Source organism: Panthera pardus, unplaced genomic scaffold (assembly GCF_024362965.1).
Source record: "Panthera pardus isolate Hobbes unplaced genomic scaffold, ASM2436296v1 HiC_scaffold_12, whole genome shotgun sequence".
NCBI lineage: Eukaryota > Metazoa > Chordata > Mammalia > Carnivora > Felidae > Panthera > Panthera pardus.
In genome coordinates this window covers 97,922,226-97,948,386 of record NW_026526677.1, presented here as the reverse complement: position 1 = coordinate 97,948,386, position 26,161 = coordinate 97,922,226, and the positions used below count along the sequence as shown (strand labels likewise).

General features: G+C 52.6%; 2 long non-coding RNA genes across 6 annotated transcripts in view; both read left to right on the top strand.

Moving 5' to 3' along the window:
• Window positions 1–1,486, top strand: part of LOC109278513 (uncharacterized) — a 52,633-nt gene extending 51,147 nt beyond the window's left edge. For all 5 annotated transcript variants that reach the window (XR_008421277.1, XR_002085703.2, XR_002085700.2 and 2 more), the window contains one exon: window positions 118–1,486. This is a non-coding gene — a long non-coding RNA (uncharacterized LOC109278513). The remainder of the gene's footprint in view (window positions 1–117) is intronic.
• A 3,191-nt stretch (window positions 1,487–4,677) lies between these two features.
• LOC109278512 (uncharacterized) lies at window positions 4,678–18,634 on the top strand. Its single transcript, XR_002085699.2, has 3 exons — window positions 4,678–4,863; window positions 17,138–17,192; window positions 18,387–18,634. It is a non-coding gene; the product is annotated as an uncharacterized LOC109278512 (long non-coding RNA).
• The last annotated feature ends 7,527 nt before the right edge of the window (window positions 18,635–26,161 follow it).

Sequence of the window (26,161 nt, the reverse complement as noted above, 5' to 3'; positions counted from 1 at the left end):
AGCAGGGACCATGAAAGTAACCCTTGTTATCAGTTTATCACACATCCTTCTGGAGTTTTTTCCCTAAGAAATTACATACCTGCTAGTTACACACTATTTTCTTCTTTCCTCCCATAGCTCACCTTGTATGAATCATTCTGCAACTCGCTTTTTTTCACTCAGCAACATGTCTTGGATGTCTTTCTGTGTCGACACGTCCAGATCTCCACGCTGCTTTTAAACGGCTGCGCTGGATTATATGCTATATATGACACATGTCATAAGCTGTCAAAGTGCAGCCTGTCTAGTCACTGGATTGGTTCGTCATGGATTTTTAAGTCGGCCGTAATACTTTGTTTTGCTTCCACGATTTTTATTCATACCGTGTCTGTATCATACTCTATTTTTATTCCTACTGGATGCAAAGTCTACAAAGCAGTCCTCGAGTAGTGCTGCCCTGAAAATTGAGGCATCCCAAAGGGGCCCTGCGGTCCCAACCCCCCTGAGAAGTAGATGAGGTTAGACCTGGGGTCTGGAAGGCACTGGGCTCGTCCCGGATTCAGGACAAGCGAAAGAGCTCAGGCAGGGTCTGGTGACCGGCCCGGGCTCGTACACAGCAGCCGTCCCAGGCCTGCTCCTGGGGCCGCCCTGTTCTCTCCCTGCTTCGCCTGCCTTCAGAGCTGGACTCTGACATAGGCCACCGTGCGGGTGTCTGTGGGGGTCTGCTCCCTTCCCACCCGTGATTCCCCGGGGGTCTCCCCTGCTCTCCCCCTACACCCGGGCTCTAGAGCCCTCCCTCCTCGGAACGTCCATTTGTCGAAAATGCTCTGCCTTCCAGGATGGCCTTGCGGGACAGGTGCGAACACATTTCGAATCTAGAGAAGCTCCACAGCCGCTAAATCACATGTTGGGTAAAATAATCAAAGAATCTTCCCCAAATTTGTCAACGGCGGCGCTGGGCCTAGTGGTTCCGTAATGACTCCCGCTTGATGACAGATCTCGAGAAAATGCGTTTTGGAAGCAATCAGTATATGCTGAATAGAATCCTATTTTACAAGCGTTTTATCTACTCTTAAGGACATGGGAGATGAGGAAAACAGATAAGCCTCTCTATTAATATTGATTAGACCATTATATATCTGAAAAAGAGATTTTAGTCAGAGATGATTGCACCTTACCAGTACAGCCTCCTTTCTTGAATGGAGTCATTTAATCTGCCGCTCAGCGCTGGGGGGTGTGGGGAGGGAGGGGCACGCAGGCTTTGCTCCCTCACGCTGGGCACAGGAGGCAGGACAGGGACGCTGGTGAGAGGACCGCGAGGGCACTTACGTACTTTCTTACCAATCCCACAAGGGCCCAATAAGAGGAAGATAAAAACAGCAGCGGCAGGAAGGATCGAGGTCAGCCTTCAGCAACAACGGTTCCGTTTTTCGGTTTTTTTCTCTAGAAGAGTCCAGAAGTTGGAGCTAGAACACCTTCTTTTCCCGAATGGCTTTAAGAATAAAGACAATCACCACAGGTTAGAAATGGGCTCTTTTACTATGGACTACACGAGGATCCTGATAAACACGACATCACTACGTCACCAGTAATCAGATTTAAACAATGAAATATTACTTAAAATTTTTTTTAATATTTATTTTAGAGAGAGAGAGAGAGAGCAGGGGAGGAGCAGAGAGAGAGAGGGAGACACAGAATCTGAAGCAGGCTCCAGGCTCTGAGCTGTCGGCACAGAGCCTGACTCAGGGCTCAAACTCACCAGCCGTGAGATCATGACCTGAGCCGAAGTCAGATGCTTAACCGACTGAGCCACCCAGGCGCCCCCAGTGAAATATTATTTTTGCCGTCACGTTAGCAAAGATTCCTATTTTGCAAAAAAGGGCATAATTCTCAGTGTTGGTGAGGATGCGGTGACCTCCGCTTTCATGCATTACTGGCAGAAGGGTAGGAGAGTACGACCTTTTTGGAAGACGACACAATGATATTTATACAGAGACCAACTTTCTGTTAAGCACTGGGTTAGGAACTGGGTGGATAGTAGTGAGTGAAATTAAGCCCTTGCCTTCACAGAGCGTACCGTTTAGTGCAGGGAAAGTGAAAACTAATAAGTAAAAAATACAATTAAATACAGTAAGACCTTGGATTGCCAGTAACTTGTTCTGGGAGTATTCTGTAAGGCAAGCAACAATGTATAATAAATTTTAACTTGATAAAGGAGCGACGTCTGGCCCTACGAGTAGTACGTGGCACTGAATGTCACATGACCACAACTAAGCCAATGGTTCTTGAAATTTACTTTGATGTACAAGTGCTTTGGATGACAAGTGTGTTTCCAGAATGAACTATGCTCGCAAACCAAAGCTTTACTGCATTTACACACGTGAAGGACCTTGAAGGAAATCAAAAGGGAGCTGGAGACAAAGGAGGGGAGGTTAGTGAAGGCATTTCCAAGGAGGCAGAGCCGGGCTGAGACACGGCTGGTAAGAAGATGTGAGCCATCAGAAGAGGGACTTCATGTGCAAAGGTCCTGTGGTGGGAGAGATCTTTGATGAACCGAGAAGAGGCCAGACAGGACACAGTGGGAAAGGCAGCTGGAGAAGTAATGCCCACAAAGCATGAGGGGAGTCCTGTTTTCAGGGGAGGTGATACCACCTGCCGTTACTGTTTCACGAAGAGGTTCTGGCCGCTGTGACAATGGTTTGGGTTGAGTAAGAGGAAGCAGGAAGGACACTTAGGAGCTTCTGGAAGCAGTGTGGGTGGTAGGTCGTGGTGCTATTCCGAGCGACTTGGCAGGGGGGTGGGTATCAGACCTCACAAAGTTTAAACGCTGTGGACCAGCAGTGCCCCATGGGAATTCATCCCAAGGAAATAATCAGATGCGCACAGAGATTTACATACAAATAAGTTCATTATGATTTTAGTTACAAAGACAAAACACTGGAAACAGCATAAATGCCCCCCACGAGAGGTTAAGTGGTGGTACATCCACACAAGGGCAGCCACGCAGCTATGAAAATCAGTGTTTGAGAAGAATATTTAATGTGCAAAAAAAAAAATCAGGATACAAAACAATGTATGTTAAGGTGCCGGTTTTTAAACAAACTGGCATTTATCTTTCTTTCCTTCTAAAATAAGCGTCCAACCTCTACAGACGACTCTCTGGGTGACCTATGAGTGAGTTTAATTTTTTTCTACCTTTCAGTGTAATGTCTTATAATAAGCATATACTTGTACGGTTTAAAATGCACAAACAATATTTGGAAATGAAAAGTAAGTCTTTCAAAGATGCGCAGGGCAGGTGTGCGAATGTGAAAGGCAGGGGTGTGGGTTGGGGCAGAGCTAAGCGGCGCCTTCAGCGAAGGGTGAGTGCAAACCCAAGTGACCTGTGCGGCGTTCAACCACTGCCCCCTCGTCACCTGGGGCCCCCCCGTCCCTGAAGGTGCCCTCCTAAAGCCTGCTGAACTCTTTCGTCATCCACCTCCTTGCGGATTTCCTAAAGGTCTCACTCGTCCAGCCATAATGCACAGCCTTCCCGGGGTCAGGTCCTCTGGGGGCTGAAGCCGCGTCCCATCCTGAGATGCTCCCTTCTCCCCCACCCCCGGCTCCCCTCCCGTCCCCCTCCCCTCTACCCCAGTCTTCTCTGCCTCCCTAACCCGCTCCACCTTCCTCAACAGAGACTGTGAGCCTGTCTGCCGGGAGTGTGGACTCCGGGTTGGAATCCTGGCTCTAGCTCTTTGCTGCTTGGTTCTGTGCCCTCAGCTGTAAATGGGGATTATCCCAGGACCTACTTGACAGAGCTGAGGAGACTGAATGACTGAAAATATGTCTAACCTCGAGAACAGTGCCTGTCACACAGTCGGCACTATATAACTATCATCTTTCCAGTTAATCAGGCCCCCAACTCAAGAATCATTCGGGATTCCTCCTTCCCCTCATTCTAGCATCTTGAGCCACCGGCAAATGCAGAGTCGGTCTGTTTCCCAACCCCCGCACCGCTGCCCCAGCCCAGGTATATGCCCTGCTAGGACGGCTGCAGTAGCCTCGCTGTGGTCTCCCTGCCTCCGTGCTTGTCTGCCTCCAGCCCGGCATCCTCACACCAGCAAGCCAAACTTCTTGAAATGAAAATCGGATGATACGACTCCTCTGTTGGGGTTTAGGATAAAACCCGAACTCCTTACTATGGACTACGAGGCCCTACAGAATCTTCCACTAGAAAAGACATGGAAGTGTAAACAATAAAATTGTTTTGGCCATTGGATTAGAAAAGATTTTAAAAATAAGAATAACACCCAGCGTGTGTGCGTGTGTGTGTGTGTGTGGGGGGGGGGTGGAGTGAAACTTTACTCTTAGCCTCGGAACCTCCTGTTGGTCCAGCATTTTGAGGGAAGAGAATGTTTGAAGAAGGAAGGTGGCCTTTGGGCCAAAGGCTACTGAAAGATCAAGTAAAGTGAGGACAGAGAGCTGACTGTAGCTTTGGCCAGAATGGTTCCAGGGGAGTGATGAGTAGGGCAGCCATATTGCGAAAGAAGGCAGAGATTGAACTCAGTGAGTGGCAATAACAGAGAGAGAGGGTGGTGGAGAGAGAGAGAGAGAGATGCACAGTGAGGAGACACGAGCCTAAGGAAAACTCTGGAAGAAGCAGAGAGCTCTCTGGGGTGGGAGGGGCGCTGGGTGACTGGGAGGGTCCTGAAAGCCCAGCTGAGGAGCCAGTAGGCAGCAGGAAGTCTGAGAGAAGGAACTTCAGGAAGCCTGATATTTGCTAAATGTCCCGAGGGGATGGGGCCCAGCTTAAAACTCATTAGAAAAAAAACACAGCAAAGCGCCTGAGTTTGAGGAGTTTGGTTCTCCGTGGCAATTCCTGCTGGAGCCTTCTTAATTTCCTTGGTAAGTCAGACTGCTTTGATGACTGCCTTAGAGGAAACGCCATTCTGATAAGGGATGTCTGGTTGTGTATCTGTGGGGGATTTTCCACAGGAAAGCGAGCTGGTGATGCCAGGGCCCACAAAGGAGACGACGAACACCTGTGTGTGTGTGTGTGTGTGTGTGTGTGTGTGTGTATGTGTGTGCGTGCGTGTGGGTGCATGAACGTGTGTGTCCTTTTCCAATCCCAGTTGGGAAGGTAGGAAGGGAGCCTAGGCACTTGCTTTTGAGTCTCTTGGATAGGAGAGCTGGGTAGGATCCGGTTGGGACTATTGTTTGGGGCTCAAAGAAAGCACAGATACTTTCAGTGTCGCTGTTTCAAAGCGTGGGCATGTGGGGAGTCATATATAAGAAAACCTCTCTTTCTGCCGATCTGTGTTCCACTATTCCACTATTCCCCCACCGGCGGGAGTTCTTCCTAGTGGGACTTGGGGAAGGCAAAGTTTTCGTTTGTTTCCTTCATGAACTTCTTCATTCATTCATTTTTTAAAAATTGACTTACTCATTAATTCAACCCTGACTTATTGACTACTCAGCCTGAGTCACTATAATTGGCATTTGGTCAGAAAATGGGAAAGTCTTCTCTCTAAGAGTGATGTTCGACCTGTTGGGACGAGCACTGGGTGTTCCACTATTCCACTATCCCACCGATACTGTGTTCCACATCCTGCTTAGAGCCCGCTGCACTTGGAAAGCCTTCTCTCTCACCTTTACTCCTGGTACGACCAGTCCCTGCTTTCAGCCAGATTTGTGTCACTGGACCGAGGATAGATGCTCACACTCCAGCATCGAGAGCAACCTCACTTCTCTGGGCCTCGGTTCCATCATCCCTACATCAGAGAAGATGAGGGCAAGCCTGTCTCTTGGGGTATCCTGGTCCTAAGTGTCCACAGGGAGCATAAGGGTGGGCGGGGCAGACAGGGTAAGCAGACAGCCCTGATATCTGCAAACATTTGTTATCCACAGGATGTTATGATCTGCCCTTTTCATGCATGGCTTCATTCAATTTCACAATCCTATCAAGTCAGGAACTACTCATATCTCTATTTTGGCAGAGGAGGAATTGGAGGCTTCCAAGGTGTCAAATGAGTTGCCCAAGGTTGGTGTGGCAGGCAATGGCAGAGCTGAGTGGGAGATCGCCACCTGGCCTGGGCAGGGGGCCTGGCCAGAATCGGGGCAGGGGGCCAGGCAGAGCTGTGGCCATTCTCCAGGCATTAGCAGGGACTCTAGAGGTCACCTTGCCTCACAGATCTCTCGCTCTGCTGCCCCCGTGTTCTCTAGTTCTCCTAGCCTTGGAAACTCCGGGGATCAGAATTGCACACCACCTTTTCTCTAGGTCAAGGACTGAAAAATTAAATTCCTAAGGGCCAGGCGGTGATCACGCGAAGCGGCACATGGCTGGAGTAAGTGCAAATGTCAACTGTAGCCCCTAAGGGGAAGATCTTGCTTTTCGGGAGCTCCTCAGCTCCAGCTGGCTCTTACCTCCTGGCATCAGGGCTCAGTGTTGTCAGAACCTCCGATCCTTCAAGAGGAGCTAAAACCTCTCGACTCTTAAAAGTTGGTTCAAACTTGTTCTGAGCAGTATCTTAAAATAAGTCAATAAACAGACAACATGCATTTAAAGATAGAATGGAGCTCTGTCAGGTGGCGGAAGTCTGATCGCACCCCTGCCTTGCTCCGGGCAGGCTCGTGGTTGGTGAGTTTTCCATGTGGTGGGATAGAAGTCTCTCCGAGGAGTCTTCTTCCTTACACCTTCTCCCTTCCCCCTCGCCCCAGCACACGTCAACACATCCCAGGGGTGGAGCAGACGTTGACAGGAATGAGTCCCAATTTCCGCTCTGTTGGAGGAGTTTTCTCACCGGACTTTGGATAATAACGTGAGCTGACACCATGCTGGCAACAGCAATCCCTTGAATTCTCATCCTTCACTCTCAAGTTTCTGTGAGAAGTTTGGAGACATGGTAGCTGGGGCAAAATGAATGTCCAACAGACATTCAAAGATGACCAACACACGGGGGAATAAGACACCATGAGCAAGAACCAGGAGAAACAGAGGCAACACAGAGTCACACGGACTCCAGATGTTGGAAGTATTGTCACAGACTATAAAACAGTTGTACTTACAGTGTTCAAAGAAATAAAAATCCAGCTCGAACACTTCAGCAGAGAATTGGAAACCATAAAGCATACAACATTTTTGAAAAAGGAATTCTAGAATGACAAATTCAACATCTGAAATTAAGAACCTGATGGATGGGTTTAATGACAGATTAGATATAGCTAAGAAGAGAATGAATCAATTGGAATTTAAGTCAGAGGAAATGGTTTAGAATATAGCACGGAGGGGCAGAAAGATGGAGGTACAGAAAGGACAACCAAAGAACAGGGGCACAATGTGACAAGCTCTAATATATGTCTCCTTGGTGTCTCAGAAGGACATGGGGAAGAGGAGAGAGGGAACACAGAAGAAACGTTTGGATTATCCATCACTGAGGAGAGACATCAGCCTGTAGATTCAAGAAGCCTCCAGAGGCAGCTGGTTTGTACCAGACACAGGAGGGCTCAGTCACTCACTCGCTCAGAGGGGTCGGGAACCAATACATGGCAAATCCCTGAGCCTAGATGGGAATGGGGCCCAAGGACCGCCCCCACCCCCCACCCGTGGCAGTTCTTCCTAGTGGGACTTGGGGAAAGTAAAGTTTTCGTTTGTTTCCTTCATGAACTTCTTCATTCATCCATTTTTAAAAAATTGACTTATTCATTAATTCAACCTTGATTTATTGACTACTCAGCCTGAGTCACTATAATTTGGCATTTGGTCAGAAAATGGGAAAGTCTTAGCTTTAAGAGTAATGTTCGACCTGTTGGGATGAGCACTGGGTGTTGTATGGAGACCAATTTGACAATAAATTTCGTATTAAAAAAAAGAGTGATGTTCGTGCTTGGATGAAGCAAGATGTTTAAGGCAATTAGCGTCTGGGTGCTGGAAGAAAGATGGCTCCTGGAGGTCTAAGATGATGGGGATCAAAGGCTGATTTTGGGAAGAGAGGCAGTGCTATGGGAAATAATCCAAACTAGTGCCTAGGAAGTTTTTGGACCATCTGTGAAGACAGGAGTTATTTCAGGAAGAGATAATTTGGGCCCCAAATAAATTCTTTGATACTGTGAGTGAAATTTGTAGGCTTTTTGAGAACCCGACCAACTTAATGTTATTTGCAGTGTATTTATTCTCCTTTGTCGGTAAAATTTGTTGTCATCTAAGGGGCCTGTGTAAACTCTACTGAAAGGAAGAAATGGGTTTGTGTGCTGGTGTGACCCATGGAGGAAGGAGGCCCTGAAGCCACCCCTCAGACGTACTGGTGGCAGTGAGCATGAGCGGGGGCAAGCCACGGTAACCCTTTCGGGGGGTAAGGCAGGACTATTTGAACAGCTCTCCCGCCTGGAGGTTTGGGAAGGCTGAGAGCACTTAAGCCACATGCAGACTTGAACACTGGCTCCCTCTATGGCTCTCAACTCTTTTGGGGTCACAGGCCACTTTGCAAACATGACAAAGCCCAGTCCCAGAAAAGTGCACACACAGGCAACATTCCCTGTGCAACTTCAGGGGATTCGTGGATTCAAGTCTGAAATCCTTTGGTCTATCCACTCCTTCATCGTAATGTGGGGAAACTGGGGTCTACCTTGGGGAAGGGATTTGTCCAAATTCACACAGAGAGTGGTAGGGCGGGGACTCTATCCCAAGCGTCTGGACCTTGGTCTAGTGCTGGTCCTGACTCACCCCCCAGCAACCTCCAGGCTGTGCAGGGTGGCACTGTATGTGTATGGGGGGGCAGCCCTCGCTCTCTCTCTCTCTCTCTCTCTCTTTCTCACGGCATTGTGGGGGGGGCAGGGAGCTTGTCTGCTTGGGGTGGAATCAGGGTCATGGGAGGGGTCTTGGAGGTCAGTACTAGCTGCTTCTTTTTTTTAATTTTTAAAAATGTTTATTTAAGAGAGAGACAGACAGACAGAGTGTGAGTAGGGAAGGGGCAGAGAGAGAGAGAGGGAGACACAGAATCCAAAGCAGGCTCCTGGCTCTAAGATGTCAGCACAGACCCCGATGAGGGGGGCTCAAACCCATGGACCGCGAGATCATGACCTGAGCCGAAGTCGGACACTTAACCGACCGAGCCACCCAGGCGCCCCAGTACAAGCCGCTTCTTAACCCAGAAGGCACTGGGCAGGAGCAAAGGCTCATGGATAGAATGACATGGTGATTTAAGTGTTACCGGAGGAAGGGATTCCTACAGTCTGTTCTCTCCTCTCTCATATCAGTCTCTGGAGCGACCCAGTGCTCTGGAAACAGCTCGAAATTCCCAGGGTGACCTCTGCCTGGGCTCCCCCTTCCTCGAATCCACCAGAGCACCGCTTGGAGCCTGACTCCAGCCTCATGGGGCTAATTCCCGTCTGTTTTTCTCTCCTCTCTCTGCTGTATTTCCCTCCCTCTCGCCTTCTTCCCCCTCCGCTGCAGGGACAGAGGAGGGAGGGCACAAGCACCACGCACTAAATTCTCATTTTCTTTCAAGAAAAAATTATGATTATTGAAGATTTAATCTTTGAGTCTAAAAATACCTCCATGCAAATGCCTCTGTTCCCCCAATCCTCTTTCCTCCCCTCCCGTTATCGTTCCCTTTGTTAATCGGGCCCTGTGAGAGTTGCACTGGGGGCAGGTGTGGACGCCCCTGGTATCTCCACGGCACAGCCGAGAAGTGGGGGGCCTGGAGGGTTGTGGGGAGGTGCGGTCAGCGCTAGTGAGGCTGCAGGAGAGGGGTGCTGGGGTCTGTGATGTGCACTGCTTGCTCTAGTCCTTATGTGCTGCGGGTGGGGCAGTGAACCAGCCTCAGCCTCTCCCTCGGAGAGGGAATCGGTGAGCAGTTTCCAAAAACACCGAAGCTCTGAGGCAGACTTCTCCCTCTTCCCGGCGAATGTGTGATTTGGAGCCTATTGATTCCATTTGCCAGAGCATTTTCCTTAAATATTTTTTGAGTCTAATGCACACCGTCCGTGCGCCCGTAATGGCTCTAGCTAGCCTTGTTTTGCTGCGAAACCAATAAAGCAATTTGGACGAGCTGAAATTGAACTCAGAGGCATCAGGAGAGGGTAGCTGGAGATGTGGGCAGGGAGAGAGGAATGGGCTCGAGGTAGAGGAAGGGCCAGGAAGGGGGGGAGAGGCAGGACTGAGGATACAGACGGAGGATCCCCTGTGGATACAGATAGATGGGCAAGAACGGAAAAGTGGAAAGAAATTAGACAAGGAAGGGGATAAGGAAACACAGCAGGGAAAGAGGGAGAAAGGAAGGCAGAGGAAAGATGAAAAAAGGTATTATGACCAGCTTGCAATTTTGTGTGACCTTGGGGACTGGGTGAGTTAAGTCCACGGATGACTCAAATTACTGCGGAGTTTCCAGTTCTAATCTCTTCCGGCTCTCAGGCAACCTTTCATGAAAAAGCAAAATGGGCATGTGTTGGACAGTGCTGTCTGCTCCTCCTGCATCCGGTCACCCCTCTCTCACTGTGTAGAGCCTGTCACTCGGGTAGGACGGAACTCCTGAGTTGGTAGGGACCAACTGGCTTAAGCCAGCCACAGTCTTCCTGCCCCCACCCCCACCCCAGGATTGGCTGAGGAACAGGCATGCCACCCAGGACCACGCCCATCAATGCATAGCATTCTCCTGGCCTTGGTGATTGGCTCAAGGGCTATCTTGTCATTGAAGTGGGTCCAATCAGAGAGAAAGTTGGAAGTTTCCTTAAAAAGTAGGGTAGGGAAAGCCTTTTATCTCCTCCTGGTTTATGAAAAAAGAAGCATGGCACCCCAGAGCTGTTGGCAACCATTTCACCACCATGAAGGGATTCAGTCTGGGAATGAAGCTGCTGTATTAGGAGGGCAGAGTGGAAGGAATCCCAAAGATGGACATCCCATGGGCCATCACAAACCTCTGGATCAAACTCGTCCTGGAGCCAACATTTCCTCTGGACACTCCAATTACCCGAGCCCGTAGCTCCTTATTGGTTAAGTGACTTTGAGCTGGATTGTCTGTTACATAGAGTTGAAAGTATGCTAACCAATGTAACAACTGAATTTGATCCCTTCTGTTTTTCCAACTCATGAAAAGAATAGAGACTCCACCTCCTGGATGATCAGGTCCTTCCTACTCAGCAGGGGAAACACATCGTCTCCTGATGAGCCCTAAGAGCAGCTTTCGGCTGCAAGTACAGGTTCCCCAGCTTGGCAACCCAGACTCACCTTCCACTGCCTCCCTCTGTGTCCCCCACTGCTAGCCAGACTCAGCCCCTCGCCATTCTCTGAGCGTGCCCACACCTCTCCTTATCTGCACGCGTGCTTTTAGATGTCCTCTTTGCTTACAACACCCCCTCTCACTTTGATCTGTTGGTGTGTCACTCATTTTTCAAGCCCTGCTTCCGGGCCACCCATAGAGCCTTCCCTGACTTTAACAAACCATTGGACCCATTCCTGGTAAGGCTGCAGTTATTTGTACATTGACCTCGTTCCCCTGCTGGGTCATAGAACCGTTGGCTGCCCGGGACCCTGGGATGTCGCGGGCCGCAGAGATTCACCACTTCTCCATGGAGATGCACACCAGCGATGGGGTTCACCTGTACAGTGTGGTTGGTTCCAAGATTATTTTTTAAAAATCTGGCTTGGAGAGCTGTCGCCCCTCACCTTTCTTTTATACTCAGGAAAACGCAGAAGGAAAGGAATGACTTGGAGCAAAGAGGTCATCGCATGGCTTTTTAAAGACCTTAGTAAACCGTGGTCTTGGCCGCCTCGTCTGTAGAGATAAAACGCTCTTCTCCATTTACGAAGCAACTCTTTACATTTTAAGAACAAAGCTTGGAGGTCTGCGCGTGCACAGAGTTTAGCACGGGGTGCGGTGGGGAGACATACAAGAGGGACCTCCCTGCCCCATAGGAGGGAGACAAGGAAGGCTCTCTGGGCTCTGTAGGAGGGGTGCAGGGAGCCGTGAACATCCCCCATTCTCCACGTCGCTCTCCCTGGGGTCAAATCCAGAGCAGGATGGGTGACGGAGAGATGTTCCTGAGAAAGTGTGGGTAGTCTGAAAATACCAGGGTTCATGCCCTGCTTTCCAAGTGCAGCCCGAGGAGAGGACCAGCCTTCCAGAGTCTGGCTGCAGCTTCCGTCCGGGGAGGTGTCCGGGGTGGGTCTGAGTCAGTGCTCCCGGTTGGGGGCCCTGCATCCGGTAGAGGGTCTCAAAGCAGGGCGTTGCAGAAGTGCAGAAAGAATTGATGGTAGAAGGCCTGAGGTCGGGATGAGGTGGCCACATGCCTAGAGGTCATGGCAGCGGCCTGGGCCTTCATCGGGGAGTGCAGCTGGGATGTCAGGAAAGGTCAGGGGGGGCCAGGGGACACTTGGTTGAAACCAAGGACAGGTGGCCTGGAGGTTATCTCACGAGGCTGGCAATGACCCAGAGGACAGCAGGTGTGTACTAGGACCCCCTCCCCCAAGGGCATCTAAGGAAGGAGGATGGAACGTGGAGGCTCTTTGAAGCAAAAGAAATGGTTCTAACAGGGGCTTTGATTCTTGATGGACTATTTAAAAGAGAAAGTTTTAAAGACTTTATTTTTTTATTATCTGTTTAATGTTTATTGATGTAAACATTTTTAATTTTATTTAATTTTTAATTTTGGATGTTTATTTTTGAGAGAGACAGAGCGCACACGGGGGAGGGGCAGAGAGAGGGGGAGACACAGAATCCAAGGCAGGCTCCAGGCTCTGAGCTGTCAGCACAGAGCCTGGCTCAGAGCTTGAACTTGTGAACTGCGATGTCATGACTTGAGCCGAAGTCGGGCGCTCAACCGACTGAGCCACCCAGGCGCCCCTTAAAAGAGACAGTGTTTAGTGTTAAAAGTAGTTACTACTTCCTGGTATATTGATCTCTTCTACCGCCCCTCCGTCTCACCCCCCACCCCCCAGCCCTCCAACTACCAACAAGAATGGAGACGTGGATCAAGAAGCGATTGGGGAGGAGTAACAAAGTTACTTGGTTTTGCCCATTGAGTTGTTGTTATAAACACCACACTTTACTGCCGTAATCACAGTTTTGGGAAGAGATATGCAAGAGAAAGTCGGGGTGCTCAGGGAATGTGTGTTGAGAGATCTGACCTAGTTTGGGACATCAGAGAGGGCTGCCTGGAGGAGGTGTGACTGCCCGAAATTAAAAGTGAAACTCCGGGGCCGGGGGTTTGGTAGGAGTTAGTGGGTTGCAAAAGGAGGGCAGTGCTCCAGGAAGCGGGTGTCCCTGGCTTCTTCACCCCATGTGAGGGCTCCACCACTCCCCTGGGGCCGGCTGCCTTAGTCAGTTGTCTCCGCCTCCTGGCCACAGCCTGGAGAAACGGGATGTCTCCCAAAGACCCAGGGGCCTGCTTGAAGGCCCTTTGCCAGAAAGGCGCGCAGGTGCAGAGAGAGCCTAGGTCTGAGCCTCTGGCCAAGCAGCCTGACCGCTTGTCCTCCTGGAGACTTTGGCCCCAGCGTCTCAGCCGGCCACAGCCCCCAGCACCCTGAGGGGGCTCCCGGGTGCCTTTGCTTTCTGAGTAGGGCCGGGGCCGGGCACCTCGCAGCCTCCACACCCCCTCTGCCAGTCCATATGCAGGGCTGCTCAGCCGGGAGCTGGTGCGTGGTGTTGGCTGCTCCGCTTAATGGTCAGGGAAGGGGGCAATCGTGTACCCATCTGCCAGCTGGGAGCTTGTGTGGAGGAAACCCATTAGTGGCCGCTGCTCAGGTGCCAGCCTCAATTAGCCCGAATAGGAACAAAAGGCAGCAGGCAGAGTGGAGCTAAGGCTTCCTTTCCACGGCCCCGGGGGATAGATAGCGATTTGGGGGGGGGGGGGGGCGGTCCGTGAATGAGACAAAGAGAAAGGCAGGTATTCAGTCTTCTCCTTGCTCCTGGTTTGAAGGGAAATGTTCTAGATCAGAATCAAAACCACAGGACAGGAAGTTCTCTTTCACTAAAAGCATCTGGACCGAGGCTGAGAGCAAATGGACTGTCGTTAAAGAGGTTAGAGGAGGGCTTACCAGGAAGCTGATTCTCAGAACGGTAGGGTAGGGGTGGGGTGGGAAGATGGCTGAGGCCTCAAACCTTCAGGGGCCAGTCCTGCTAGTGAGCCTGGCTGGGAGAGCAGGGGGGAGGGAGTTCTGGAGAGGGAGCCGCCATGCTGATGCCTCGTGTAGGGTGTGTGGGAGTCAAAGCCATGGCCCAGGCTTTCCTGGAAGAACAGAGACCCCTAAACAGACCTTCCAGAGCCCCGTGGGCACGTTAGAAACAGCAGGCCGGGTCCTGGCTGCTGGGGACTAATTTCCCCCTAGATTAGCATCCTTTTCAGGATGCCTACCCCTCATAGAAGGTCCAGGGACAGGGCTGCCAGACAAAACGTAGGATGCCTGGTTAAATGGGAATTGAAGATAAGCAATAAATAATTGCTTAATGTAAGTCTATCCCAGCAATGTGTGGGACAGACTTATACTCAACCATTATTCATCCTTTATCTGAAATTCAAATCCCACTGGGTTTTTTGTGTTTCTATTTGCCAGATCTGGCAGACTTTTCAGGGGTTTTGTGTGTTTGGTTGTTTTTTTTTTTTTCAAGAGAGTGATGTGAGGGTCTGCACCCAGTCTTAGGGAAGCAGACAACAGTGTTCTGACTCCCAGTTCTCTCCCTGGGCCTATCCTGGGGGCATGTGGACTGTGGGATGTAACCCAGGACCCTGGCCATGGTCAGTGTGGGGAAATGGCTTCATCAGCTATATGTTCTGAGCTCAGGCTGGCAAAGGAGGTTTGGGGGGAGGAGACGCTGAGGCAGGAGTAGGGGAGAGGCCCAGGCCCCTTCCCCAACCCGGCAGAAAGGGAGTCAGAGCACCTTTTGGATTCCTCTGGCTCCTTGCTGGGCGGCTCTCCCCTCCATTAGCTGGTCTGGCCTCCCTGAGTCGGAGAGAGAGGAGGTATTATTCCCAATCAGACTCCTTTTTACTCTGATGAGGGGAACACTCAGCATCTCTCACTGGGCTCTTATAAGCTCTTATAAGCAGTGGCGTTGGCCTTCCTGGCATGGGGGCCCTGGCCTCCAGCCTCTAAATCTTACTTCCTGGAAGCCCGGGAGCCTTGTGGAGCAAGAGTGAGATAGGATAAAAGGAAACATCAATATTCCAGTGCTCTGCCCCTGACACATTTCGAATGGGGAGCTGAGTGTTTTTGAGTACCCTGGCTGGGGCACTCTGGAAACTTGTTCTTTCTCCTTGGCCCCCCATCTCCCTAAGGCAAAGGCTGCAATTCATGAAAATAGGCCGCGGGGCTGGAGACATGGGGTTGGAGTCGGGCAGCTCCTCATCAGGCCTCTGGAGGAGACCCCTCAAGAGGGCTGATGATGCCAGGAAATCACAGACCTGCAGAGTTCATTATACATCCTGTCGGGGTCTGCCCCAGACGCACTTAAACACATGTCTCTCCCTGGGCCGGTTCGTGCTCTGGGCTCTGGCCCATCTGGTTTTAAATGAACAAAACGATGGGACCACAGAATCTTCCTTGGGAGAAGATTCTGGAGGCAAACCGCCCTCAGCAGGATAGGTTTGCTCCTGACCGCCAGCAGCCACTCTTTGTGATTTTCTTTCTTTTTTTTTTTTTTTTTGGATCCTACATATCCTTTCCTGTCCCCAACCTGGATAAGCCTCCGCTGCCTCTGGGCCAATTCCTAATCCCCAATTTCCTCCAAACTGCTAAAAATGGATGTCTTTTGCTGCAATTGTTTGAGGTTAGCTACACTTGGCTCCGGGGCCGCCCCTGCCCCTTCCACCCCACCTCCCTCAGCCCTCCGACCCCGGGCCTGTGGATGTTTCGGGTTTCCTGGGTGTGTCTGCCGTTCCCCTGGACTGCAAGTTCTCCCTGGAACAGACCAGCCGCTTCCTTCCTTTTCCCTTTGTGCTCACCACACGGCTCCTTTCTCAGAGGGCGTTTGTCGTTCCTACAAGATGTCTTACGGTCTTTTGATTTGACAGTCTTTCTTCAGTGCATGCCCTCAGCTCCACTTTCTGCCCATTTCCATATCCTAACTCAAATGGCCAGGTTGCTCCGGGCAGCCCCGGGGAGTATCACTCATTCATCGTGACCACATGTTCTCCGAGAACCAGCCGATTGGAGGGGCCCTAGGTTTATCGACACTCAGGGTGGATCTGGATGGAACAGAGAAGTCAAATTCTAGCGGCCACCCCCACCCTCGTGTTACCGATCCTGGGGCATCAGCCTAAACTGGGTGCTACTGGAAATGCGTGGGCTACACAGAGCTTAACGGACTGAGCCACCCAGGCGCCCCGGGCTACAGAGAACCGTCTGGAGCTGACAAGTACACCCTGCAGGCAGTAGAAGCCCATGGCCACATACACTGATCAGCTGCTTGGGTCTCGGGTGAGGCCTCAAAAGGGTATGTTCAAGCAGCAACTGCTGACCGATCCCTCGGTCACCTTTTGGGGAGGATGCCCAATTAGCTGCTGGCCTCTGGCTTTGCTATGTGGGGATGGAGTATGCATTTGGGGCGGGAGCTAGAGGAGAGGCCAGGCCGTGCCCTGGCCTTAGCTCTCAGCTCCTCCCCCGTGCAGCCCTTGCCGTTACCTCTAAGTGCGTCAGGAGCACATATCAGTTCGAATGAGTGACAAATGATGACTGCCTGGGGCACCTGCAGATTTCTGCAGATCTCTGGGGATTCCAGTGCCCCACTTCCTTACTGTGTAATCTCGGGCACCCCTTTTTCCTCTGTTGTCTCTGCTAGGTCCAGGAGTCAGGCAGGCTTCAAGAGAAAATCCTCCCGTGCCTGGACACCCTCACCCGCCTGCCCACCCCCCCCGCCCCGAGACATGCCCCCACGCATGCCTCCCTCCCAGCCAGCCACAGCAGCCCCCAAGAGCCGCCTGCCAGTGCTGCTCTCCCCAGGTCCTTGTAACCCTCTCCGGTTAAGGGCAGTGGGGGCCCTGGGGCCCTCATGAGGTCTCTCTGGAAGCATGGGACGTGGTGGCCCGTCCCTCCACTTAAAACCTCTTGTTGAATAAACGTGTCTTTTGATTCTCTTCTTCCTTCTGTGGCTGGACTCTCTCTTCTTGACCGTACTGTCTATCCCTTGTGCACTCCAAGCATCAGACATCGTTTTATACCAATTTACTCATGTATTTATTCATTTGGCAGACAACCGAGGGTCACCGACGATGGGCACATCCTCTTCTGGGGCCCGGCTGTAACGGTGAGCAGACCCCGGCTCTCACGGAGCTTACGTCTAGTGCGCGGGTGCGTGGGAGGAGTGTGGGGGGGCGTGCAAGGAGCAAACTGATGTGCGCGAAAAACGCGGATCGCCAACAGCATTAAAATGCGGCAGCGCGATAGGCTGCCGAGCGGCTGCTGTCGAGGGTGCTCGGGGAGGCCTCTCCACCGAGTGACCCTCCCATGGAGAGCCACAGGGCGAGAAGGGTGAAACCTGGGGCCGTCAGGGCGCAGGAGGTTCTGAGACCAGAGACCGGCAAGTTCCAAGGCTCGGAGTGGGGAGCTGGGGAGGCCGTCAGAGAAGCAGAGAGAAGGCCAGAGTGGAGCAGGACAAGGGGGCGGCAGGGAGGTGTGCTGAGCAGGGGGTGCTCACACAGAGCTTTGCAAGCCGGGCGAGGGGTGGGCATTCGATCCTGGTGGGGAAGAAGAGGCACTGGAGGGTTTGCTGCTCTGTAGACACGGGGTCTGGTCACTGCGGGGCGGGCGACGTGCTGTGGGAAACGGGGAGCGGGCAGGAGCGGGAAGGAAGCAGGCTGCTTCTGGAGAGACAGCCAAGGGGCTCCGAGCAGGTGGAGAGGAGAGGGCACCCGGGCCTGCCTGGCGTGGAGACAGGGCCCGCCGGCTGACCTGGATGGCCTGGATGGCCTGGAGGTCGCGCAGGGGAGGGAAGATTTGGGATTTGCCGTAAGTCACAGGACAAGTGGCTAGGCCACTTGTGAGCCCAGAGGAGGGAGGGGGAGGCAGGCTGTTTCCGAGGGAGGGGTGCGCCTCAGTCTATCTTCACCCTGAAAACTGGACGCACCTCCAGCCTGTCGCTTCATCCTCGCCATGCCCCTGACCTCCGCATTCGTCTCTCCAGCCCCCCTGGCCTTCTTGAAGCGCCTTGTCCACAAGACCCTCAAGTTCAACCTCCAGTGGTGGAGCAGGAAATCAGTTTGGGATCCACCTTCACTTCCTCCATCTGACCCCCCTTCCCACACCCAGGGAGTCCCCGCCTCCTGTCTATTTGAGCATCTAAGTGCTCCTGGGTTTTGAGCCCACTCCCCAGCTGCCCCGCCCACTCCTACCAATTCCCTTGCGGAGCCGCAGGCCAAGGGATTTCTTTTTTTTCAGAGCACAAGCCTGACCATGCCATTTTCCTTCTCAAAACTCATCAAAGACTCTCCTTGACCTTCAGGGCGGAGTCCAAACTCTTCAGATTCCCTGCCCCATGCCTGGCTCTCCATCCCCACTCCTCACCTCGCTTGTGGCCCACCGCGCCCCAGCCAAGCCCAGCTACACAAGTAACCTAAGCCAGCTGCCTTGTGCCTGCTGGACTTCGCCCAGGACCACGGCCCTTCCCCGGAGCTCTCCTCAACTAACTGTACGCCTCCCTCATGTTCCCATCCTATCTGCCTTTCAGCAATAAGCTCAGTTAAGAACCCCTTTTTCTGGTTTATGTTTATTTATTTTTCGAGCGGGGGGAGGGGCAGAGACAGAGGGAGACACAGAATCCGAAGCAGGCTCCAGGCTCTGAGCTGTCAGCACAGAGCCCGACGTGGGGCTCGAACCCACGAACCGTGAGATGATGACCTGAGCCGAAGTTGGACGCTCAACCGACTGAGCCACCCAGGCGCCCCAGGACCCCCTTCTTAGAAGCCTTCCTGAAGCCTCCTCACCCTGTCCTAGGGAAAACCCAGCCCTGGGATAAGCTGAATGCGCCCCAAATCATGCACTAGAAGGGCTCTGGCTCCTACGTCACCGACCTCAGGTAACGGGGCGGGTAGAAACCCCTACTTCTCTTCCGCCTCCCCGGGCTCTCCACCATTCAACCAGCCAGTGAGGCTGACTAATTCTGACCCCTAAGTTCGTTCCAGGCAGCTTCTGTTTCTATTTTATAGATGAGGAAACTTGTTCTGCCCGCTGACACTTTCCACGGGTGCACACGCCCCCCACGGTCATGAAGTAATGATCTGCGCAGTTGAAAGATGTCTGCTTCCCTTTCTCGACTGAAGGTTGGGGAGAGCAGGACTGTGTCTGCCTGGGGGGCCGCATGTCTCAGGCACCCAGGAGCGCCTGAACGCGTACGCAGGCATGCTGTGTTTTCTGGATGAGCACGCATGCCTTTCACAGGCTTGTTGCATCTCTGAGTCCCTTAACGCTCCAGGCTCCTGCTTGTCCTCCTGCCTCTCTCCCCTCACCCAGTTACCGGTCTCTTAATGCTTCAGCATCAGCCCAAATGCCCCCTCCTCCGGGCCGTCCTCCTTGACTTTCCAGTTAAGTCAGCCCTGGTTATACGCACCACAGCACTGTATAATTTTCCGTCCTTGCCCTTACCTGAGAGGACTTGTAAATACCCCCTTCTCTGACTGTTTGCTCACGTCTGTCTTCACTAGGCTCTGAGCTTCATGAGTCCGGGCACTGTGAGTGTTTGGTCACCCTGTGCTCTCAATGCCTGGCACAGTGCCTGGAGCACGGCAGGTGCTGAATAAATATTTGGTGAGCGAGTGGACAATCGAGAATAATGGATGAGGAAGGGCTTTGAAAACTGTAAAGTTCTGGGGCGCCTGGGTGGCTTAGTCGGTGAAGCACCTGACTCTTGATTTCGGCTCGGGTCACGGTCTCACAGTTAGTGAGTTGGGGCCCCGCATCAGGCTCTGTGCTCACAGTGTGGAGCTGCTTGGGATTCTCTGTCTCCCTCTCCCTCCATCCTTCCCCTGCTCTCTCTCTCTGACTCTCAAAAAATAAATAAATAAACATTAAAAAAAAAAAGAAAACTCTAAAGTTCTACCGCTGTTTCCCAACCTTTCTTAGGTCCCCTGTCTATAACACTGGCCCTACATGGGGGTGATTCTTAAATTTGTAGGGATGGGAAAACATAGATGGCAGTGTCTTGGCAGGCAGGTGTAATTTAGACATGACCCAAAGTAAATCCGATACCTTCCCCTCCCTTGCACACACACATACAGAGCTGGGCACGCGTGCACACGCACACATCTGGGCTCTCTCTGTCACACCCAGAGGCATGGGATCTTTCCGGGTTTGTGTGGTGCTGTGTGGCAATATGTTCTGTACGTGTGTATTACTTTCTGTGGGCTGATCTTACATTGTCAGCTCCCAGAGAGAAGGAACTGGTGCCTACGAGAGTCTCTGTAAGGCTGTGAGTACTTAAAGGAAGTAGACACTGAATCCGTGACCAGCTAGTAAATTGCGTTCAAAGCCTTTTTCCGTGGAAGGCAGGCAGGGAGAGTATGGATGTTACCTTGGTAGCGGACGGGGGAAGTGTTCAAGGACTTCGGTCTCCGGAGGGATCACTCCAGGAAGGCCGAGCGGAGGAGGTGAATGCCCTCGGCACTCTCCACCTTGCCTCTGTGTGGGGCACAAGTGCAGATGTGGCTGCTGCTGCGTCCCCCTCCCTGCAGTCCTGATGTTGGACGATCCCTCGACATCGCGGCTCCGTTTCCCTTCCTTCCGGAGCTGGAACTTGTCCAGCGGCCTCCCCGGCAGATTTCACACCGTCAGCATCAGAAAGGGCCTCGAACACTGAGGTTGTTCCCCAACTCAGCGTGAACTCTTCCAGAGATGGGGAGCTCACTACTTTGCAGGGCAGCCCCTCCCACTGGTGGCAGCTCGTGGTCATTTCTCCTTTTCCTGAGCCAGCCGTGCCTCCTGGCCACCAGCACGTCTCTCTGAGAACCTGCATCTGTCTCCCTCTTAGAGGAAGAAGGGGGTTACTCAGCGGGGTGGCCAGCAGCTGGAGGTGACTGTGTGCGGTGCCTCCCTCCCCACTCCCCACTCCCACAGTAGGGGGGTTCCTCCTCTGTGCTCCCTCAGGCCCCGCGGTCCCTCACCCAGCTATGACTTCCTTAAATGTGCGTCACCCAGTGGATGGGTACATTTGATGGCTGGGGAAAACGACTTTTTCTCTTATGCCTTTCAGAAAGTAAGTCATGATTGGTCTAAAAATAGCCTGTGGAAATCAGAAGAAACAAACACACGCACACAAAAATGATACTAAAAATCCAGAGTACCTAATTATAGGAGAAAGGAAATGGTTTGGCAGTGATGTTTTCATATTTTCTCTGAATCAAACATTGTGCAGGGAGAGTGAAATACATTAAGCATTGTTAATAAATTTTCCTACCCAGAGACTCAAAAATCCCTCTGTCAAGCTATTTACAACCTCCATGGGCATTCCTGAGTTTGTGGTATTTAGACTTGCTTGCCTCTCTGCTTTTTCCCCAGGCAGCCTCTGCTCACCACCATAAACCTCACAACACGCATAATCAATCAGGCAGCCTGTCACAGTTGCTCAGTCCAGACACTGAGCAAGCACCTTGGGTGAAGAAAGCTCCGTAGAGGGCACTGAGTAAAAATTATCGACTGGATGGTTCATGGGTCTATAGGAAAAAAAAAAAAAAAAGATCACTAGGAATCATCCTGGGTTCACCAAGCACAAGTCCAGCCCAAACAACCTCCTTTCTCCAGGCTGATCGGTTTTCTAGACTGGTAGATAGGGCGTGTGCTATGCACATCGCATATGTGGATTCCAGCAAGGCCTTTTGTAAAGACTTTGATGTAATCCTCGGGGACAAGATGGAAAACTGTGGATTAGACAGTAATAGAGTTAGATGGATTAGCAGGCAGAGTGCAAAGTGAGCCAACGACGGGGGGAAGCTGCCAGGAGAGCTAATGCAATCTTGGACGATATTAATCGAAGCACAGAGCCCAGAAGAGGGGAGATCGCGGCGTGTGCCTCTGTGCTTGGCAGTGGCCACACCACATCTGGAGCATCGCATTTCATCCTGGGAGCCATAGTTGAGCGAGGACGTTGACAAATGGGATGGCATTTGGAGCAGGGGGGCGGGGATGCCCCAGGGCCTACCCGCTACGCCACGTGAGCGGTGGTTGAGGGAGCTGGGGACCTGGAACCTGGAAGACAGAACATCTAAGTGGGTCCTGACAGCTGTTTTCAAATATTTAAAGGTCTGCTGTGGAAGACAGAGCGGAAATATCGGATGCGGCGTCAGAAACACAGCACTTGACTGCGAGGCGGATTTCGGTTTGGTCCGTAGCACGTCGACAAGAAGGGCGCAACTCTGAGCCGTGAAAGGGGGTTTTCTGCGCTTGGCCGCCTGCATGGGTTTCCTTCCCCGGAGCAAGACCGGAATGTGGGGCTTGGTCTGTGTACCCTCTTCATTTCTCTGGCTCACCAAAAACACACCGAGCCCTGTGCCGAGCCTGGAGGAGGATGGACGGACACAGGGGTGCCTAGGACATTGGCCTTGCCCTCCAGGGCTTATGTTTGAGTCGGAGAGATCAACACAGAAACAGCTACTGTTCACACAAGGATTTCCCTGCAGTTTAGCGGGAAGAGCCTTCCCGTTCAGCTGCTAACTCGCTGTGTGACTGGGGCAGATTATAGTACTTCTCTGGGCTGCAGGTGGATCCTGGGTGGATCCTAGGGCTGGTCTTCTGCCTTTGCAGCGGGCGCTAAGCAGCCGGGAAATTTGTGTAAAAAGGCAGGCTTCCGCCCCACCGATGCAGTGGTTCCGGGGTGGCCAGGTGATTCCAATGCTGGGGGCGCACGGATCACTGACAAATACTGGCGGAATTAGGAAATAACGTGGCCCCTAGAGGAAGCGTCAGTTTTCTGCTGAGAGTTGGGCTGGAAGGGAGTCCAACCAGTAGGAGGCCGTGGCCCTGAGCGGGGGAGGAAGGAACGCCAGCCAGGCTTAGGGCAGTGAGAACCGGCACACGAGGACACAGAAGTGGCAAGTCTCGCCGTGTGGGACGAAGGGGGAGACACGTTCAGTCGACTCTCCGGGATAAAGCTTTATATTTGTTTCGCAGATAGACTGCCCTTGAGGCTTGGGATGGTGAGTGGCCACGGTCTCTGGACTGTAGCTTCTGACCACTGGCCTGGCAGCCTGAGGGTGTGCTGGGCCTGGTGTGCAGAGGGCGGTCCCTGCTCTTAAGCTCCCTGGAAGAGGGACAGGTGCGTGTCCCGCCCCCCCACCCCCGGAACCCAGAAATGGAGGCCCCTGGGGGAAAGGATCCTAGCCGCTATGTGCTTGCCCATGGCAGATCCAGTGGTCTCCTCCCCCCTCCACTGCCCTTCTCCCTCTCTCCCCTCCGTGCCTTCTTCCCCTTCCTCCTCCAGGCAGCAGGGCCAGGGAAATAATGAGGTTGCCCAACTGGCGGTGCACGCGCCATCAGGGTGTAGAATGAAGACGGATGACTGTAGCTAAGAGACAATTTGAAAAGGGATAAATACAGGCAACAAGTTATTCACCACAGCAATTTGTAAAGAGCGTTAAAAACCTGCAGATGGGTTGTTTCACATCATCTCCTTTTCCATTTGCAGGCTGACAGGCCCGTGTAAACGACAGTGATGGATGGCCTTGGGCCGGGCCCCTTAATCTACAGCTCTGCCATTGATTAGTTTGGCTCGCGCCGCACCCCGGGGTGGTGGACGTGACCCGTCTCCTAGAATCGAGGGCCTGAGCAGGGCAGTTGGACTTGGAGGGGACTCCATGGGGGAGAAGGCAGAGAGGCTGGCGAGAGGAGTGGGGGGTGTGGGTGGGGAGCAGGGAGGCCCCCGAGGGCTTGGCCCTGGAGACCTGGAGGTTGGCAGAGGGCAGCCGGAGGTTTCTGGGCTGTTCGGTGGATTTGAGGCAGAGGTAGGGGGTGAGAGAACAAGCAGGGGTCGGGAACCTGGAGTCCAGTCCTCCAGCCCAGCCTCCATCAGAGGCTGGGTCCCCTCACGGCCTCGTCGCACTGCCTGGTACTGACTGGTGATGAGCAGAGCTCTTTCATGAAGTGCTTTTGGACTCTGTATCCCGAGTGCCTAACTAAGTGCCTCTCTACGAATGAATCGGCAGGTAGCGTTTCCCTCTGTTATAAGTGGGAGGCTGGAGATCCCACGGATGAGGGGTCGTAGTCGTCTCGGGTGGTGAAGGGTAGGCTGATCCCAGGCTGAGTTAGGATGTCCAAAGCGAACAGAGTGTAGGCAGAAGGCCCCTCGAGATGGTACAGAGGCAGGAAGGGCGCAGGCAGGCCTGCTGCTGTGGAGGGGATCAAAAGATTACAAGGCATCAAAGACTACAAATTTAGGGCAAGGTGAGAATGCGCGATTCCCCGCAGTGCCTAAGAAATTAGGGAAAGAAGAGAGATTTGGGGAAGGGCTGTGGCGCTCTGTTGGAAAAAGCATTAGGGCAGGATTTGGGGGGACTTTGGTCTTGCCTCTGCTCCCATATGACTCACCGTAGGGTGCGGGGCAATGGCGGGAGCCTCCCTGGGCTTCTGCATTCCGAATTTAAAAAGAGAGGTGCAGAAAAGAGTAGCAGCTCATACCTGTAGTGTGTTTTGCCACGGGCAGAAGTGTTCTCGCGATCGCGGTCCCTTTTGATCCTCTTAATAACCCAGAGAGAGGCAGGAAGACAAGCTTTGTTGTCCTCGTTTTAAAGCAGAACGAATTGAGGCTCAGAGAGGTTAAGTCACTTGGCCAAGGTCACACAGCTTACAAGCATGAGCTCAGATTCAAGTCTCTGCCCCAGCCACACCGCATGGCTCCGTGGCATGTGGGACTTGTGCACTTTAGAGAGAAGCAGGCCTACTGAAGTGCACATCAGTCAGATTTTAAACAAACCCTCATCCAATTTTGAATCTTTAGAGCAAAATATGCTTTTCTAAAAACTGGGCAATCCTTGCCTGCTGGTCCAGGAGTCTGAGAGCCCCTGAGATCCCTCAGTTTTGCTGGAAGGATGATGAGAATACATATCAGGACTGGTTTCCTTAGAAACTGGCTGACCTCAGAATGAGGTGGCCAGTTCTGGGGGCTGGCATCCTTCCTAACTGCTCTGGATCCAAAGCCTCACCATCCATGCAAGTCTGGTTCAGGTCCCACCTCCTCCCTGAAGGCCTCCTTGATAATCACACCACAAGGAGGACTATGTCTGCTGGGTGCTCAGGGTGCGGGATCATATATTGCCTTTGTATCGCCAGTTTGGGCGGGGGGGGACATCTGCTGAGGAAATGGGGTTACCTTGTGGTTCTGTCGGAGAGAGCTGAAATCAAAGACCTTCTATAGTCCCCTGCCCTCCCCCAGGTGATGACCCCCCCCCCCCCGAGTGAGTCAGAATTAAGGAGTTGAGACATATCTGGGCAGCTAAGTACCTGTCTGTCCTCGGACCGGCCACTTTGCTGGACGTGGGTCTGTGGTTCTTGCCTGTAAATTCAGACGTGACGGTGATAGAGAAAGATGGCCCAGGTCAGGGCCTCCCAGCCCTGGCCATCCATCAGAACGCTTGTGGGACTTCTGAAATCACAGAAATCTGGGCCTGCTTTCAGCTCTACTGAATCAAAATCTCGGGGGAAGTGGCCCAGGCATCTGGACCTTTTCTTCCCAAGCTTCCCAGCTGATTGTGATGTCCAGCCAGGACTGGGCAACAATGACCTTCGCGGAAGATGGTAACAGCTGTCATGACCAGAGGCCTCACTGTATGCCAGGCACTGTGCTAAGCCCTGTGCTTACCTTGCCACATTTAACCGACTACAACTTGGCTACTCCCTTCGGTCCCTAGGAAAAAGACTCCGAGGCAGGGATTAGTGCCCAGGAGGCTTTCTGGGGAGCACTCCCAGAGAACAACACCTGTAAGGCAGTGAGGGAAGAAGGATGGGGCAGGAGAAGAGGGTGACTGTGACGTACCTACAGTAAGACCCGAGCCACCCCCGGTGCTGAGGCCGAGATGGTCCTTCAGAGTGTTCTCGAGTGTAGGGAAGGGGGTTGTCCCTCTGTACCCCACACGGGCGAGTCTTTGGTTGCAGACTGCCTCTGGGGAAGGTACCTAACCTTGGCGGGGGACAGCTCCTTTCTGCCAAGGATGTTCCCGGCGAGGGACTCAGGCGCGGCCGTGAGCAGGCAGTGTCCAGGCGGCAGGAGGGACTGAAGGCCTGGTTCTGGCGGATGGA